This window comes from Brassica rapa, chromosome A07, assembly GCF_000309985.2.
Source record: "Brassica rapa cultivar Chiifu-401-42 chromosome A07, CAAS_Brap_v3.01, whole genome shotgun sequence".
NCBI lineage: Eukaryota > Viridiplantae > Streptophyta > Magnoliopsida > Brassicales > Brassicaceae > Brassica > Brassica rapa.
Genome location: NC_024801.2, coordinates 5,930,906 through 5,951,105, shown reverse-complemented (window position 1 = coordinate 5,951,105; position 20,200 = coordinate 5,930,906). Strand labels below are relative to the sequence as shown.

The window sequence follows — 20,200 nt, the reverse complement described above, 5'->3', positions numbered from 1 at the left end:
CAGTGATTTGTTGTTGTCCCAACAGTACTCGATCAAGCATTTCTTCGATCTTGCTTTCCTGAGTCTAGGGTGGTGGATTCTGGTAGTAGGAGTTCGAGTAACTTTTGTTGTAGTTGAAGGGTTTTTGAAATTGTGAACTCTGGTTACTTCTTTGACCATTTCCAACGAAGTTTCTGTTTCCGCCTTGGTTTATAAATTTCTGGAATCCGGTACCTCCGATGTAGTTCACATTTTCCTCTCCTTCCATATCTACTACTTCTCCTTCAGCTAAACAGACTTGCTTCCTAAGAAGCTCGTGCACCACATCTAACTTAGCTCTTACTTCGTCCATATGTTCCTTCCCGATAGAGGCTACAGACTTCTTCCGTTCAGAGTCAGTGTTTTTGGTGCTGCTGCTGTTAGCAAGGTTTTCGATAAGTCTCACAGCTTCTAACAGATTCCGAGTAGTGAAGTTTCCTTCACTCGCCGTATCAAGAGCCATTTGATACTGTAAGGCGAGACCTCGGAAGAAAGTGCTGAGTAGCTGCACTTCGTTAAATCTGTGGTGTGGACAGTCTCGCTGGAAGAACCTAAATCTAATCCACGCATCTTTGAAGGACTCTCCAGCCTCCTGCAAGAATGTGGAAATTTTGTTTCGAAGTTCTTCAGCGTGCGCCTCATCGAAGAAGTTTCGGTTGCCAGTAAGAGCTTGTCTGATATTGAATCTCTCTCTTCCGGTACGTGATTTTACAGCAGTGTCATAAGCTTGGGTAAAGCTATCGACATTAAGCACAGAGTAGGGATCGGAACAGTTCGTTCCTTCATCCAAATTATCATTGGTGTCAGACAAAGCGTCGTCATCGATCTGGGCTATATCAGATCGGTGTTTGTTTTGAAAAAAGGAATGAAGGGACTTAAGGGAATTCTTAATTTCTATCAAATTAGAATTGTCTTTTGGACTTGTGAAATTTTCTATCTCTTCATCCATCCTTTCATAGGATCTTCCCGTTGTCATATTCTTGATAAGGCGTCTAGCTTCTTCGGGATTCCTAGTGATGAAATTTCCATTACTCGCTGTAGCGAGTGTGGTTTTATAGCTCAAGTTAACACCTCCATAAAAGATGTTAAGAAGTTGTGGTTCTGAATAACCATGATGGGGACATTCAAGTTCATAGCCTCTGAATCTTCCCCAGACGTTTTTAAACGATTCGCGTGGACCTTGGCGAAATGTAGAAATTTGCTTTCTTACTTCCCAGTAGCGTTCATCAGTGAAAAATTCTCTAAGGAAGGCACTTCTAATCTCTTCCCAACAAGTGAGTGATCCTGCTGCTAAACAGTTTAACCACCTGAGGGCTTCTCCTTCTAGGGAGAATGAGAATAGTTTGCAACGATCATATTCATCTGGTATTAATACTTCCAAAGTTTCAATGTGATCTTGTGGGTGCTCTGGGAGGGATCCACGAAATGGGTTTTGACGAACCATACGGTAGTAATCTGCGTTAAACTTAGATTTCTTGGTATCGTCTCCAGGTATTTTGATAGCGGACCTATTGGAATAGGTCCTACCAGGATCAAGGTAGTCTTGCATGGACAAATTTATATCTTCACCTTTAGTTAAGGTGGAATTTTCCTTAACAGGGATTTCAGTCCCCTGTTCAGTTTGGCTAGCTTCATTGCTCGTTTGACCATTTACTTCAGTTTGGACTACTTTCTCATTAGCGGGCTTGGTAAGAGAAAGCTTACCTGCTTCCGGCTGGGCGGTATCGATCGATGTTGGCAGCTCCGTATCGGTCGATTTTTCTGACTCAACATGGCTCGATGGAAACATGTCTCCGTCGATCGATGGTTGGTCGCGCTCTGTGTTCTCCATTCTTTGTGTCTGCGTAACAGATTAAGAAATAAAACTTTAGCAAGATTTTCATAACAAGTCTATACTAAATTCTAAATTAAATCTAATGGTAATAAGAAAGAGTCCCCGGCAACGGCGCTAAATTTGATATCACTCAAATTACCCTAAAGAGTGTTACTCTCATCAAAAGAGGTTCAGATGTAGTACTTAGGGATCAAATCCACAGAGACTCTAGGATTACTCAAGAGACTTAAATAATTAGAAATGAAGATAGACTAAAAGGTTTTAATAGTTTTAAAAGCAGTAAATGATAAATCGAAAACAACAGTGAATCAATAGATTGAATTGAAGTGGTTTCAAGATTGGGAAAGCAGCTAGATTCAGGCCATTCTCAGGTATAAAATGTATGCACTTAGTTTAGACTAAAGGGTTTAATGGTTCTTGAACTAAACATTGATTTAACTGGATAGGTTATCTTCACTAGATCTCGGATCTCAACTGTCGTATTTTGATCTCGAGAGAGTGTCGATCGATGTGACTTGATGTACATCGACCTATACACCTTTGTAACGATCGACCGACATAACGATAGTTGCGTCGATCGATGGTTATTCTAGCGAGCTTTGCAAACGGGTTTAACTTGTTGTCTAACCTTCTCAGACCAACTGTCGTTGCGCCTGAGTTAGTTAGATCACGCAAGTGGGTTCAGGTATTGAGGGGAAAAAGTTAGTTGGACTCCATTAATCCTAAGATCTAAAATGAAGGTGATCAATCTCAATTTTAGCATTAAGTTCACAAGCAATGAAAGATCAATTAAAACACCTTTTTAAATAGTCATATTAGCAGTACATAATTTCAACCATGGCGAGAAACCTAAATCTAACAGTTGGTTTACTCAAACATATTCATGAGAGACAAAGTCATGATGGTGTGAAATAAACTCAAATGAAACATAGAACGCAAATAGATAGAGTAATAGAAGTAAAGTAGTTCAAGATCTTCTCTGTTTTGCAGTCTCAGATCTATCTCTCCAATCCTAAGCTCTTCTAATGGTAGCCAAAATGCTCCTTCTCCAAACTCGTGTGACTGGGCATCGATCGATGCACATGTATGTTTGTCGATCGATGGTATGTGATTATGATCGACCGATGTTGCTCTTCAAGCGTCGATCGATTCTCCTTGGGTAAAAGCATTCCAAAATGTCCCAAAAGTATCATTTCCTTCCATCAGGTGAATAAACCTGTAATTGCTTTGAAAAGACTCTAAAACATGATTAATACATCTTAAAACTCTTATATACCATGTAAAAAAAACGGGTGAAAATCATGGTATATCAGTTGCCCTAGACCCGGAGATCACCTTTAGAACCCGGAGGTTGAGTGAGGACCCAGAGGTCGATGGGGAACCCGGAGGTTCCTCTAGACCCCGAGGTCGTTTTTAGGACCCTGAGGTTGTTTTGGGACCCGGAGGTCGATTGGGAACCTGGAAGTTCCTATAGACCCTAAGGTCGTATTTAGGACCCTGAAGTCGTTTTGAACCCGGAGGTTGCTTCTTGACTCGGAGGTCTTTTGGGAACCCGGAGGTTCCTTCAGACCCTGAGGTCGTTGTTGGGCCCGAGGGTTATAAAGAACCTGGAGGTTTACCTTTTACAGGTCCTGAAGAAATTTGTTCAGGACCCGGAGACTGCATGGGGACCCGAAAGTTCTTAATAACCCAGGGGTATTTGATTTGTATTTTAAGGGACCGTATTCTGCCATCCTAGGTGAGGCCACTACCGGTACCTGTTGGGAATTCACATTTTACCTCTCGGAAGCTGGTCACTATCGAGTTCCCGTGCTGCATGCTGCTTTCTGCAGAAAGCCACTATCAGACTTAGGGGTGCTGGTTATGGATTCGGAAACCCAAGTGTCAGGCTTACGCTGCTTTCCACGTCTGGAGAAGCAGGAATTTATATATTGCTCCCTACACGTGGCAGTACTTATGCAATATGCAAACTCCATGAATAAACCAGGAGGTGTCACAGTACTGTAGCTTATGGTGGCCCGATATGGCTCTAGGCCTATACCGGGGTTATAGGTAGTCTTGACTAGCATACTCAGGTTAATCAGACCTATTCCTGCCTTAAGTCTCATACCCATTGTTATTGTCGCTCCCTGTACAAACTCTGAGTTTGAATACAGTACATTGCATTTGCGTTAGAAATTTGGAAAGTTTTTACCTTTCATTTTTACCTGGTGTTAAGGATAGGAGCAGAGGTCAGAGCCGGAGCTTCGTAGTCGAAGTCGGACTCGGAACTTCTTCATGCGGGTTTATGGAGACCAGGGTCCTGCCCGGAAACAAGCGTAGTATTTTCCAAAATTATTCACTCCCAATAGTTTGCCCCTTATCTTTCGGTTTCATGGGTGAAGTCGGGAGATAACATGTGTAGTTTGGCCAACCGGAGTCGTTCCATCTCAGCATGCTTATAGTGGACAGGACGCTGCTTCCCTTTTTCTGATTTCTTCTTATGCGTGGACCGTGTTAAAACCTGGAGGAGAATTGGTTTTCCACATGGTAGACCAGGGTCTTGATGAGAACTTCCAGGTTCTGGACCTGTTCGAAGGTGATCTTGTAGGATTCAAGACCTTGGTCTTGTATTTCAGTGGATGACAAGATTTGATTTCTGGTCTTGTAACTCACGTAGGTTTCTCCCAGTGATGTAGGGCTCTACGGAGATGGACTTGTTGATGCTTCAGTGAGTTTGACATTCATTAGCTGGATAAAGGGTCCTTAGACCTGTAACAGGACCTTGGAGGAACATAGATTTTTTTTTGAGGCGTGGGGGCTACTTCTCTTGGAGGACCAGTAGATTTATCTTTGAGAGCCTGGAGGCTCCTTGGAACTAGTGCCCTGGCAAATGAGGATCTGTAGATATTCTCTTTTTGTCGATGTCGTTTACTAACTTTTTCTGGCTGCTCTCTGCTCCCTCTTGGGTGAGCCACTCTCAGCGTTTCTTGGATGTCACTAAATGAACCGTCGCTTTGTCTTGAATCCTCCCTTTAGTGGGCAAGCCAACAAGATTTGTTGACGCATATTTGCCCCTTGTGTTGAGTGTTAACTCGTTTGCCCCCTCTTTTCTCTTAGTTATCTCTTTCGTAGAAGTTCAGGAAGGTATGTACCTTGGACCTACTTCCTTGTAGACTGGCGTATTCTTGACTCCTTCACTGGGAATTCCCGTTTCTTACAACTTGTCGAGGGGTGCAGCCTTGGAAACTTGGAGAGGCACGGATCCTGAGTTTCCCCGGGAGTTTGTAGGGGGTAAAAGGCCTTAATTTCCTTTAGAGGTATATCAGGGTTTGTTGCCGGAAAAAGCAGTAGTAAGGTGGTCGGAGCTTGCTTTTTCGTGGAGCCATTGGATTTCCCTCCATGTAAGGTGGATAGCTGGAGACCCGGAACCTGGATTTGGGACCTGGGATCCAGGCCCTGGGATTTGGGACCTGGAAGCTGGAACCTGGAACCCATAGATGATTAGTAGCTGGAACGTGTGTTCTCCGGCTTCTTTTACTCTCCTTTGCTCTAATTGGACCCAAGAATCAGAAGGCCAGCATGTCTTGATGTAGAGTTCTCATTTTTCTTCGGCTCCTTTGCAGGATGCAAAGAAGCAGTGTTCCAGTCGCTTGGGCAGGGATCCTTTCGCGGAACAACTCCAATGGAAGTTGATGAGTACTAAAAGGCATTCTATCCACCCAGCTATTAGGCTTATCTAGGATTCCACTACCACTTACATTGTAAAGCCTAAAGAGAAAGGTGGTTCTCTGGTTACCTCTTAGTGGTTGCCTGGTAGGCCCGTGGTATTTCCAGGAGCTCTTCGTGTGACTCTTCCTGTCTTTAGAATTCGTCTAAGTTGTAAACCCGGGCGGAAAATGTTGTGTCCTGTTTGAGAACCTTGCATCTTTCTCATATGAGGCGGAGTTGTGAGTCTGGAAATATGGATGTCGTCTAGGGCTTGCTTGGTGATGGCTGCCCCCATTGGGTCCGAAGGTTGGTGAGACTTGTTGTGTAGTGAAGATCCAGAACCAGCATGAGTCAATAATTGTAGACATCGGCTTTGGGTTGGGACCCGGAACCGGCAGATCCGAAGACTGCGGGGATCTGATATGAGGATAGGACCCGAAACCAGCAGGAACCAGGGACTGCAGAAAGTTTAATCTGAGGATAGGACCCAGAACCAGCAGGAACCAATAGGAACCAGTTGGTAATTCCTGTGTTGGGTCTTGTTACTTCTGTTTAGCGTTGTGTTATCCTCCTTTGAAGAGGTGTTTCCAGCTTAATGAGGTTTAGATCTCGTGAGAATACGTCGTTTCTTGCCCCTAGATGGCTGTGGTTGAAATATTCTGAAGTAATGGATGTAATGTCTCTTCCACCTATCATCATCATCACGTAGCATATGACTGCCCCTCCTTCTAGCGCAAAACTGTTAGGGAATTTTTGCGTACAAGTGATTCGTGCTCAGCACTACGGAATGATAGGAAGAAGTAGACTGGTCGTCGTGGTACTTTCTCCTGCTTCGGTCGTGGATAAGTCAGTAGATCCTACTCTGAGGGTAGTGCCATACGGGTATGGGCTGGTATATGTCATCAGTGCCTTAGTAGCAGTAAGAAAGGTCGGTTGTTAGGCAGGAACCGTCTGTTTGTCGTGAAGATCGCAGGGTCTTCTGGGTCTGCAATTGATGGTCCTGACTCCAGGGTCGGTCCTTGGATGCCTCCTGATCTGTAATTGATGGTTCCGACCACCAGGGGCGGTCTTTGAGCTTCTAGGGGTGGAACCATGGAAGGTGTTTGGGATATATAGCAGCATCCTTTAGGGGGGATTGCCTACGTACCCTTCAGTGAGGGATCAAGCCGTTCGTAGTTCATGTATTGGTGGAGGCATGGAGCCTAAGTGGGCGCATAGCCTAATGGGCACATGGCCTAAGGAGCACGTAGCTCTGATGGAGGCACGTGGCCTTGTAGGTGTGATACCACTCAAATTACCCTAAGGCGTGTTACTCTCATCAAAAGAGGTTCAGATGTAGTACTTATGGATCGAATCCACAAAGAGCTAGGGAACAATTAAATCTAGTGTTTATTAATTCTAAAGGTTGTAAATGTCTAAATGAAATAGCAATAGTAACAAGCGAGTAAATAATAAATGTAACTTGGTTGGAAATGATATTAGATGCAGGGCCACTATTCAGGTGTTGGAGATTATAATACCTATAGATGCCTAACTGTTGCATGCATGATATATTAGAGCTCATTCGCTTAACTCAGTGATCAGCTGTCGCATGTACCACTGGTTAACAGACTAGATCTCGTGTCTCAACGGTTAGTATGCAGACAACGAGAGAGTGTCGATCGATGGTCTAGTAAGACATCGACCGATACACCTTTGCCAACATCGATCGATTGTCAGTTGAGGACATCGATCGACGGGTTCTAGCCAGGCCTATGCGCGAGTATGAAATGCCCTACTAAGTTCTAAATTGGCGGTTAGCCCTCTCTAGCAATCCTAATATGATAGATAGATGTCAGGATGGGATAACAAGGGTGCTTGAATATGCAATCCTATGATCAAGTTCTAGTTAGCAAGGCTAAAACAAGCAATCAATATAAATCTATCATGAATATCACAACAAGGCAGATCTATAGTTTGGGGCTAATCCCACAAACCTATATGAACCCTGGATCTAACAGTTGAACTACTCAGACATAGCAAAGCAATTCATCACAATAAAAGAATAGAAACTCATAGTATAGATGAAAAGAAATAGAAACAAGGAGTTCCAATCACAAGTGATCTTCTCTCCCAAATGAAACTTGTAACAAAACAAGGTCTAGAAAAAGCTCTGTTCTTTTTGCCGTCAAAACACTTAGGCAGTATATATTCTACTAGGTTAAAAACTCGTCAGGGCATTTTGGTAATTTGGCTTGGCCTTGGTTTTTAAGTCTGCTGAATCCAAAATGTCGCGTCTGGTGTCTCGACATCGATCGATGGTACTTGTGTACAGCGATCGATATTAATCTTCATCTGTCGAGGCATTTCCTGATATCGATCGTCAGCACTGATGTGCATCAATCGATTGTTCTTCCTCTCGTCGACCTCTAAGTGGTCAGCTCGGGTGAAATGTCCTTTAAGCTCCAAAATGCTCCAAAGTCATAGCTTTACTCTAAAATGCACCTGAACCTAAAAACATACCTAGAAGAGTAGAAAACATAGATATATATATATAGTAAAACACCTATATACCATGGATAAAAATAGGTCAAATCCAAGGTATATCAACTCCCCCAGACTTATCCTTTTGCTTGTCCTCAAGAAAAACATACATGCCGTCTCTCTGAAAGAGGTTTGAAAATATTTGGGGATTTAAGATTTTAAAACATTGAAATCTTTCCTAAACAATTTTGCAACCACATTTAAAAAGTCCTAATCACAAAAGCACACTATGCAATATCCTAGCTTAGCAACCATTTCTAACATAACACAACTCATCAATTCACGTCTGACATCTCCTCTAATGATTTCATTTCTTAGCATAAATATAAAGTGAATGCTTTACCTTTGGAGTATCGATCACATGATGCAAGGATTTCAGACAGGTATCTGGAGCTGCAGGTAAAAGTTAGTTCCTAGTTTCTCTCTCTCTAATTTTCTCTCTTGAGTCAAAGTATGCTTCCATTGCAGGATCAGTGACCAAGATTGGACAGGCTTCTATGAATCAAAACTTAATGGTGGTTGCCACCAAGTTCTGTTCACTTCTTTTTGACCTATATCCAAGAGTTCTTTGCGAAAGCGAGCCTTGAAGATTGCCGCCTCCAAGTCCCGTTTCGAACTCTTTTATTTGAGTCTTTATGAATCAAGCCTTAATGGTTTTAGCCACCAAGTCCTGTTCAGACTCATCCTAATTAAACAATAGATCTTATTTATTATTTTATATATATATATATATATATATTTTTTTTTTTTTAAATACTCACTAACTAATCTAGGGTCGAAATTTAGAGAGAGAAAATGTGATAAATAATCTAAACCAGGCGTTACCTTCCAGACCTTTCTGAAGAATCCGATCCCATGTATACCAAGCCCCAAGACAAGCGGTTATGTCAGGTTTAGTGTTGGAAATCAGCTTTGGTTACTTCATACGGTTCAAGGCAAGTGTGTAGTTGATAGGTTAATCCGATTTAGCATATTTAGTGTTATCTGCAATCAGTAAATCTAAAATGGTGCTAAAGATTGGTTAGATATTCATGTTTAAATCAATATAAGATTATAGTCCCTATTTTCAATAGCTAAGCATAATTTATTTAAAATTTCTTTTTACATAAGAATAAAATAAATTATATCAGTAAATCTCCCCCCAGACTTAAATTACACTGTCCCAGTGTAACTCAGCCGGAGTTATGATGAATAGTTTACAATGTACAAAATGTAACAAGTAAGGAAGATACATCTGACCGGATTAGATATCGATCGATGTGTAAGTGTTACATCGATCGTCGTGTGGTTGTCTATGTCGAGCAATGTCGACGTCTCGTCGTCGGTCGATATTCAGGTCCTCCTACTTGGGTCTCCTAAATCTGAAAGATATAAAACGAAAGGAAATAAATGCTAGCTAATAAAACCTAAATAAAATACCTAATAGTGGGTTGCCTCCCACTCAGCGCTTGGTTATAGTCATTTAGCTTGACTGTGGTGGTGATTGGCTATTGTGTGGAGAAACAGCTGCTTGTTGGAAAGCAAGCATCCACGTCATCTCTGCGCATTCTGGACCAAGATGCAATGAAACTTCTTATGGCCTCATCATTTCTTGTCCATTTGTCATCCATTTTCTCAAGTACATTGGAGATGTTTTGTAGCCTTTCTTGAACGTTGTCAATGCTGACCTGGTGCCAGCCTATGTTGTCATAGGCGTATGCTGAAAGATCTGTCAGTTCCTTTTGCATTGACTCTACTGTCTTGTGTATCAGCTGCTCGCCGATTGGTGTAGACTCGGCGTCGATCGATGCGATTATGTGTTCGTTGGTCGATCTTGGCGAGTTTCCATCGATCGATTTCGCTAGTGTCCTGTCGATCGATGCTGATATCTGGTGTTGGGCTGCGAGTTGCCTCTGAATGGCTTTGACTTCTTTCTGTAGCCATTCTGCGTGGTTGTCTAGTCCACTGATTTTGTTTTCGAATGGAAAGTAGATGTCATCGCAGCGTTTGTCAAGTCGTTCCTCCATGTTGTCTAGAGCAGTGTAGATCTTGGATGTGATCTTGTCAACCTCTGCTGCTGTGTAAGGAAGTAGCTCCACATGTTTCTTGCCATCGATCCAAGGCCCTCGTAGCCTGTCGATCGATGCTGATTTTACCTGCAAAAAATTTTGATTAGTAATGTTCTCAATATCCTTTTGGGCATAAAGTAATTGACTAGACATTTTGTTTAAATATGTCATGACTGGTGATATAAAGCGGTCATGCATGTCATCGTAAGTCCTCAGCCTCTCATTCATGGCTGAGACTTTGGCGTCGAGCGATGTGAAGGTACACATGTCGATCGATGTGGCTGGTTGTTGGTCCTTCTTGCGAATGGTGTCCAGATCTTGCTGTAGTAGCTCGGTTTTAGTGCTTAGCCAGTCCACGTTGTTGTTGAGAGGGCAGTAAATGTCTTTTATCCTTGTGTCGATGTATGAGACTTCCCATTCATCCCTGTGTTGTGTTGAACATTACGGTTCTGCAGGGATCTGAGTTGTAGGAAGACTGACGTCGATCGATGTTGCGGGTGTTGCGCCGATCTATGTTGAGGTCGTAGCTTCCTTCTTAAGTTGCTGACGTAAACTCTTAATTTTTGTCCTCATTTCTGCCATACATCTGAAAAGCTCATTGTAGCCTCTATCCAAAGGCTGATGTGTATCTTCTACCAATGATTTGAGCTCCTCTCCCAGTTTCTCTTGAGCTCCACAAATACCAAACACCATCTCATCTATTTCATCCTTGGTGTAGAGTTCTGGTGCCAGTATTCTGATTGTGAAAGAGGTGGCATGTTCTGGAAGAAAGAGGTGGCATGTTCTGGAAGACAGATGTGGCTCTCTTCAAAAAGAGATGCTCTTTCCAGTAAATTCCTGATGTTGTCCTTTGTGACAGGTATCATCTCACCAGCTACGTCTCGTGTGTGTCCACACTCATCTCTGTAGACTCCATATTCGTAAAGGGGGGTAAAGAAAAGAATAAGAATCAATAAAACTAAATCTAATGGCGATCAAAGCTCCCCGGCAACGGTGCCAAATTTGATACCACTCAAATTACCCTAAGGAGTGTTACTCTCATCAAAAGAGGTTCAGATGTAGTACTTATGGATCGAATCCACAAGGAGCTAGGGAACAATTAAATCTAGTGTTTATTAATTCTAAAGGTTGTAAATGTCTAAATGAAATAGCAATAGTAACAAGCGAGTAAATAATAAATGTAACTTGGTTGGAAATGATATTAGATGCAGGGCCACTCTTCAGGTGTTGGAGATTATAATACCTATAGATGCCTAACTGTTGCATGCATGATATAATAGAGCTCATTCGCTTAACTTAGTGATCAGCTGTCGCATGTACCACTGGTTAACAGACTAGATCTCGTGTCTCAACGGTTAGTATGCAGACAACGAGAGAGTGTCGATCGATGGTCTAGTAAGACGTCGACCGATACACCTTTGCCAACATCGATCGATTGTCAGTTGAGGACATCGATCGACGGGTTCTAGCCAGGCCTATGCGCGAGTATGAAATTCCCTACTAAGATTCTAAATTGGTGGTTAGCCCTCTCTAGCAATCCTAATATGATAGATAGATGTCAGGATGGGATAACAAGGGTGCTTGAATATGCAATCCTATGATCAAGTTCTAGTTAGCAAGGCTAAAACAAGCAATGAATACAAATCTATCATGAATATCACAACAAGGCAGATCTATAGTTTGGGGCTAATCCCACAAACCTATCTGAACCCTGGATGTAACAGTTGAACTACTCAGACATAGCAAAGCAATTCATCACAATAAAAGAATAGAAACTCATAGTATAGATGAAAAGAAATAGAAACAAGGAGTTCCAATCACAAGTGATCTTCTCTCCTAAATGAAACTTGTAACAAAACTAGGTCTAGAAAAAGCTCTGTTCTTTTTGCCGTCAAAACACGTAGCCAGTATATATTCTACTAGGTTGAAAACTCGTCATGGCATTTTGGTAATTTGGCTTGGCCTTTGTTTTTAAGTCTGCTGAATCCAAAATGTCGCGTCTGGTGTCTCGACATCAATCGATGGTACTTGTGTACATCGATCGATATTAATCTTCATCTATCGAGGTATTTCCTGATATCGATCGTCAGCACTGATGCGCATCGATCGATTGTTCTTCCTCTCGTCGACCTCTAAGTGGTCAGCTCGGGTGAAATGTCCTTTAAGCTCCAAAATGCTCCAAAGTCATAGCTTTACTCCGAAATGCACCTGAACATGAAAACATACCTAGAAGAGTAGAAAACATAGATATATATATAGTAAAACACCTATATACCATGGATAAAAATGGGCCAAATCCAAGGTATATCAAGGTGATAGGAGTCATCTGTTCGATGGGGCACATGGTCGGAACAGATGGTGGAGTAGGCGATATGCTGCAGGGAGCATGGAGCTTCGATATGCTTTGTTGAGCATGGAGTGTCCCTGTCGGTGTGCTGGAGATCGTGGCCTGGGCCAGTATGTAGCGTTGTAGACGTGTTGCAGGGAGCATATATCTTCCCCTGGTCGATAGTAACCGCCGGGATCAGCCTCTCCTAGGCTTGTCCGAGAAGAAGATCTTCTATGTGTAGCATCTTGCCTTGGCGGCTGTAGAATTGGTGAGCTCTGGTAATGGAAGTCTCCCCCTCATAGATTGACGTGTTTTCCTCATAGATGGACGTGTTCCCATGAATGGAGAACTTCATCTTGTTGGTATTAATCGCAGGGATTCATCGGTTATAAGCATGTTGATGACGATGGCCTTCTAGGTCTCGAATCTTGCCTTGCCGGCTATGGAGATGATGAGCTCGTGTCTCTCTCTCTGTGTTATGGACCTCCTCTTTAGATTTAGAAACCTCTCTTTATAGTGGAGGTCATGCCTCCTCTTTAGGGTTTGGAAATATTCCATAAATCCTTAGATAATAGAATATTTCCACTCTTCTTTAAGGGCAGCCTATATATTGGAATACTTCCTCTTTCTCTTGGATTTAGGAAGATCCCTTCTTCTCTAAGCTGATTACCTGATAAATGGAAGATTTTCATTTATCTTAAGGCAGGAGAAATCACTTGGCCTGGAAGACGGAGGAAGGTCCCAGACTCGGGGACAGGGACCCGGGACCCAAATGCAGGAACCTAGACCCTGGGGGCAGAGACCTGGAAAACGGAAGCTGGAGTAATCTCTTCATGGAATATTTTTCCCCAACAACGAGTTACTGCGGTTTTAAATCGTAAAGTTCCATCGGTGACTCTGATCGAAATGAAACAAGAGCATGTTCGATCCAATCCCGAAGGAGGGAGCTACGAGGACGGGACTATGACAACACGATCGTTCCAACTCGGCGGATGGCCGAACTGGTCGTGTGTTGATCTAGTTCGGCCATCCACCGAGCTGGACTGGGCGGATGGCCGAGTTGGTTGTGTTGTCGATCCAGCTCGGCGGATGGCCGAGCTAGTCGCGTGTTCGATCCAGCTCGGCCATCCGCAGAGCTTGACTGGTTCAGCTTGGCGGATGGACGAGCTAGTCGTGTTGTCGATCCAGCTCGGCCATCCGCCGAGCTGGACTGGTTCACCTCGGCAGATGGCCGAGCTGGTTTGGTTCACCTCGGCGGATGGCCAAGCTGGCCGCGTGGTCGATCCAGCTCGGCCATCCACCGAGCTGGACGGTGTGCTCTTTCCACCCTTCAATAAAATAGACATAACTTATGATACAGAATGCTGATTAACCTCTGACCGGTGGCATTGGAAAGCTAACTCAAAGCTCAATCATACCACGGGAAGGTCTTCATCCATAGCTAAACATCTGACTCGTCTGTGCAGTTCTGCACCTCAAAACGTACGAACAAACGAGTTGGACTGCTTGTTTGGTTCTGTGATCCATTTCTCTCGAGTTTTTTGCTCAGGAAATTTTGTCGAGAGTGTGTCGAGAAAGCTTTCATACAGAAACACAGGTTTTGGATTACCGTTTTTGATCCCAACAATGTTTGCTTCTTATTGTGGATAAAAATTATACGGAATTTATATTGCGAGAAATATTTTCTGGGGACTTTTCACTACAAGAAAACATGACCTTAACGACTACAGTATTAGTAGCTAGTTGGTCGTAATATGGGCTTTAGGACCAATTAACTTCGAAAATCGATTGGTCGTTATAAGATGATCGTAATTAATAATTAGAGGCACATTGGTCGTAATATTGCGTCTAGAAAAATTAGTCATATATCAGACGTAGCTTTACGGCTCAATAAGTTGGTCGTAAGTTAAAAGTAAATACATTTGTCGTAAAGGTGACGTACATTTACGTCTCATATATTAGTCGTACACTGGTCATAACCTTATGACCAATTTACCTTTAATGTCGATGTTTATTAGTCGTAAGCTAACGGATATCACTCAAATTACCCTAAGGAGTGAATTACTCTCTCAAATAAGAGGTTTAGATGTAGTACTTAGGGATCGAATCCATAGAGACTCTAGGATTACACAATAGATTATGGCCTTGAAATAAATCTAGATTAAATGGTTTATAAGTTTTAAAGCAGTAAATGGAGTGGTGAGCAATTTTATTGCTCGATTGATTTGTTTTGAGGTTGTTTACAGTTTGGAGAAATAGCTAGATTCAGGTATATTCCCAGGTATGATAAGTAAACTTAATTTGGGTTTGTAGAGGTTTTATTAATTATTCTTGAATTTAAACTTTAGATATAATCAATCTGATTATCTAATCTGGATCTCGGATTTCAACTCTCGTATGTTAATCACGAGAAATTGTCGATCGATAATTCTATATGAATATCGATCGATACACCTTTCAAAATATCGATCGACAGGGCTATCGATGTGTCGATCGATACTTCTTCCAGAAAATTTTACGGACAGGTTTAATTTATATTTTCAAACTCACTAGATCAACTCTCGTCTGTATCTAGTCAGTTAGATCATACTAGTTAATTTTCAGGTATTGAGTCAAGCAATGGCTTGATCCCAATTAATCCTAAGATCTAGGTTTAAAGGGGGATTGATATACCTTGGATTTGACCCGTTTTCATCCATGGTATATAGGTGTTTTACTATATATATATCCATGTTTTCTACTCTTCTAGGTATGTTTTCATGTTCATGTGCATTCGGAGTAAAGCTATGACTTTGGAGCATTTTGGAGGTTAAAAGACATTTCACCCGAGCTGACCATGTAGAGGTCGACGAGAGGAAGAACAATCGATCGATGCACATCCAGTGCTGTCGATTGACACCATGAGATGCCTCGACAAATGAAGATTAATATCGATCGATGTACACAAGTACCATCGATCGATGTCGAGACATTGGACATGCGACATTTTGGATCCAGCAGACTTGAAGCCCAAGTCCAAGCCAAATTACAAAAATGCCCTGAAGAGTTTTTAACCTAGTAGATTATATACTGCCTAAGTGTTTTGACGGCAGGGAGAGCTTTTTGTTAGAGTTTTACTTTGAGAGAGAGAGAGAGTTTTGGATAGAAGATCACTTGTGATTGGAACTCCTTGTTTTCATTTCTTTTCATCTATACTATGAATTCCCATTTCTTCATTGTTATGAATTGCTTTGCTATGTCTGAGTAGTTCATTTATTAGATCCAGGGTTCAGATAGGTTTGTGGGATTAGCCCCAAACTATAGATCTGCCTTGTTGTGATATTCATGATAGATTTGTATTCATTGCTTGTTTTAGCCTTGCTAACTAGAACATGATTATAGGATTGCATACTCATGCACCCTTGTTATCCCATCCTGACATCTATCTATCATATTAGGACTGCTAGAGAGGGCTAACCGCCAATTTAGTATCTTAATAGGGCATATCATACTCGCGCATAGGCCTGGCTAGAACCCGTCGATCGATGTCCTCAACTGACTATCGGTCGACTTAGGCAAAGGTGTATCGGTCGATATCCCAATAGGACCGTCGATCGACACTCTTTCGTTGTCAACATACTAACCATTGAGACACGAGATCTAGCCTGTTAACCAGTGAAACATGCAACAGCTGATCACTGACTTAAGCGGTTGAGCTCTAACATATCATGCATGCAACAAATAGGCATCTATAGATATTATAATCTCCAACACCTGAATAGTGGTCCTGCATCTAATATCATTTCCAAACAAGTTACATTTACTATTTGCTTCGCTTGTTACTATTGTTATTTCATTTAAACATTTACAACTCTTAGAATTAATAAACACTAGATTTAATTGTTCCCTAGCTCCTTGTGGATTCGATCCCTAAGTACTACATCTGAACCTCTTTTGATGAGAGTAACACTCATTAGGGTAATTTGAGTGGTATCAAATTTGGCGCCGTTGTCGGGGAGCTTTGATCGCCATTAGATTTAGTTTTATTGATTCTTATTCTCTTCTCTACCCCCCTTTCTAACATAATCTTTTTCTTGTCTTTTTAGGTGCATGCCCAGCGGTACCAGAAGCAACAAGGAGAAAGACTTGCTGTTCTCAGACGATCCTGCTCACTTGGAATGCACCCTCCGTAGAGGTCAACGTTACACATCGCTCGACGCTACAACTTTGTCATCGATCGATACTCACAACCAACCGTCGACCGACACCAGACATTCATCGTCGATCGATCCTAATCGTTCGACAACGATCGATACTACACCGCGTACGTCGATTGATATCGTGTCGTAAAAAATGGTAAACATTATTATTTTAAAAAAGTATGAGAACGGAAACCTGTATGACCATGACTGTCATCTGCGTAATGCAACATGTCAGAAAGTAGACACTCAGGAGACTGTAATCCCTGATGCTGATACTACAGGCTCAACCTGTAGATGAGGACGCTCGATCGAAACCACTGGCCGACTACAATCGCCCGGATGAGTACTATTCCAACAGATCAGCTATTCGACTTCCAGAGATCCAGAAGCAGAATTTTGAGCTGAAGCCTCAATACTGCACTCTCGTGTCGCAGATACCCTACTCTAGTTTACCGCACAAGCATCCTATGGACCATCTAGAACGGTTCGAGGATTTAATCGCTGCAATTCGGATGGAAGGAGTCCCCGAAGATTACCTGCTGTGCAAGCTCTTCAGATACATGCTGAATGGAGAAGCGATGCACTGGCTTAGGCAGCAACCCACAGGATCCTTAACATCCTGGGCCGACATCAAGAATGCTTTCTTACGAAACTTCTTCGATGAGGCGCGCGCTGAAGAACTTCGAAACAAAATTTCCACATTCTCGTAAGAGACTGGAGAGTCCTTCAAAGATGCGTGGATTAGATTTAGGTTCTTCCAGCGAGACTGTCCACACCACAGATTTAACGACGTGCAGCTGCTAAGCACTTTCTTCCGAGGTCTCGCCTTACAGCGAGTGAAGGAAACTTCACTACTCGGAATCCGTTAGAAGCTGTGAGACTTATCGAAAACCTTGCTAACAGTAGCAGCACCAAAAACACTGACTCTGAACGGAAGAAGTATGTAGCCTCTATCGGGAAGGAACAGATGGACGAAGTAAGAGCTAAGTTAGATGTGGTTCATGAGCTTCTTAGGAAGCAAGTCTGTTTAGCTGAAGGAGAAGTAGTAGATACGGAAGGAGAAGAAAATGTGAACTACATCGGAGGTACCGGATTCCAGAAATTTGGAAACCAGGGCGGAAACAAAAGCTTCTTTGGAAATGGTCAAAGAAGTAACCAGAGTTCACAATTTCAAAAACCCTTCAACAACAGCAAAAGCTACTCGAACTCCTACTACCAGAATCCACCACCCCAGACTCAGGAAAGTAAGATCGAAGAAATGCTTGATCGAGTACTGTTGGGACAACAACAAATCACTGTGGATTTCAACGGTAAAATAGACTCCGCCTACAACAATCTGAACACTAAAATCGAGACCTTAGGGACTCAGGTGAGAAAACTTGAAACGCAAGTGATTCAGACTGGCGAGACTATAAAGAGGCAAGAAGCTTTCGCTAGAGAGGCATGAGCTGATAAAGGAAAACACCACGTAAATGCCATCATAGATGATGATTTCTGGCAAGTGGTGAGACATGAAAAGCTTGAGGAAGGAGATTTCAAAATCGAAAGATCCATGAGTCTCGGCGGATCCCAATGGTGTCGACCGATGTCGATGAACTCGCATCGATCGATAGACCATAACGAAGATTGATGGACGGATTACTCTAGTCATCGATTGACGTCGTCCGCTAAATCGACTAAATGCAATGCAGTTCGAATTCTAACTCATGAGGAATTCGCAGCTAAGCATCCTCACCCACCCTCCCCTTTCTATGATAAGATCGATCGATCGGCCGAGCCAACCATCGATCGACAGAGTGAGTCCGACGTCGATCGTCACAACACACCTCCCATCGATCGACATGCACCTCCGAAATACCGAGTGCGGTTTCCCTCAATCGATAATGACTATATCAACGCACTCAAACCACCACCGAAACAATTAGCTAACCAGCTCGAACCAAAACCCAACCCTTTAAATAGTTCACCAGAACCAGTTCAAGAAGATCAGGAAAATGAAGGGAGAAGGTTAAGGAAAAGAAAGGAAAAAATTCCTAAGAACCTTAAGAGGGAAGCTAATGATAAGGAGATGGATGGTTTCACTAAGAGAGTCCTCAGAATCTCAATCAAAAAAGCTTTTGATGAAGCTTATTTCACACACCGGTTGTGGATGTTCTTCAGAGAAACAAAGGTAACTGAGGAGGACATTAGGAGAATGTTTCATCAAGTCAGAGAGAATATGAAGCACAGGATCACATTGACGAAGAAGAGTGATCCTGGGAAGTTTGCAATACCATGCGTAGTCAAGGGTGTTGAATTTCCCCATTCTATGTGTGACACATGAGCATCAGTTAGTATCCTCCCTAGGATCATGGCAGACCAGCTTGGTTTGACCATCAAACCTTCAACAGAATCCTTCACCTTCGTGGATCTTTCATAAAAACGATCAGGAGGTATCATAAGAGATCTGGAGGTACAGATTGGTAATGCTCTTGTCCCGGTAGATTTTCATGTCCTAGACATAGAGTTTAACTGGAACTCTTCAGTTTTGCTTGGAAGATCTTTCCTAGCTACAGTAGGAGTTGTATGTGACATGAACAAAAACAAATTGTGATGACGCTGATAGACCCCAACATCCACTACGACCCTATCCAACCTAAGAGAAAGGTTATTAATTCTGTGGATTACGGGAAAGAACTTGGCTTCATTGGCGCATGCCATTGTGGAGCAGAGTACGAATCAGAGTACTCGGAATCGATCGACACCCCCACTTTTCCATCGATCGATTCCAATGAGTCAACAGTGATTGATGACCGGAACAACACGTCGCTCGACGTTGATCAGCCGGTTGACCATTTCGCTTCACCTAATCATTGTTACCTACACTTTGTCTTCCAACCTCCAAGCAAGAGAGGACGTGATGATTATTTCATAGGCATTTGGGCAGACAGTGGTTTCCATGAAATTTTTGCAGTTGACACTATAATTGCTTTACCTAACGAGGAACACACAGAAGAATACGATGAGGATTATTGGAAGGAACGTGCAATAGAAATGTCTTTGCAGGATGAAATATTTGAAACGCATAAGTTCACCAACACGTTCCCAACAACGCTCGACGAAGTGCACTCCACATCGGTCGATACCCACCCTCTTCCAGCAAAACAACCGCTCACATCGATCGACACCCACAGAGGAACATCGATCGATATTCGCACTGCAGCGAAAATCCAGGAACAGGAGAATATTCCCTCTCAAACTAGGCTTATAGATACCTATTTAAAACGTTTTGCACCCCTGAAACCACCTCCACACACCAGAGCAGACACACAAGCAGAAAAGATGAACACTCTTCCATCTACATCAACATGAAAATTCATGAAGAGCAATCATCTCAAGAACACAAGTTCAGCAGAAACTATTCTGTCCTCGATTGATGCATCTGTATCAACATCGATCGATACTACTCTTAAACCTAATCTTTCTATTTCTAAATTGAATGATAATGCAAAAATTGATTACGGTTTTCTAACTCCTGATGAATTTGGTATTTTCAGGGACCTAGATGGCAACGCACGTGCAATAGATGGAAGGATCT

At 42.5% G+C, this 20,200-nt stretch overlaps 1 protein-coding gene and 2 non-coding genes across 3 annotated transcripts in view; 2 read left to right on the top strand and 1 right to left on the bottom strand.

The window, feature by feature from the left end:
- LOC117126544 overlaps positions 1 to 20,200 on the top strand; it is a 391,277-nt gene that overhangs the window by 60,413 nt on the left and 310,664 nt on the right. The gene's annotated exons all lie outside the window — the stretch shown is intronic.
- Positions 537 to 643, top strand: LOC117126958. The gene has a single exon (XR_004449719.1). It is a non-coding gene; the product is annotated as a small nucleolar RNA R71 (small nucleolar RNA).
- LOC117126982 lies at positions 17,301 to 17,407 on the bottom strand. Its single transcript, XR_004449743.1, has one exon. It is a non-coding gene; the product is annotated as a small nucleolar RNA R71 (small nucleolar RNA).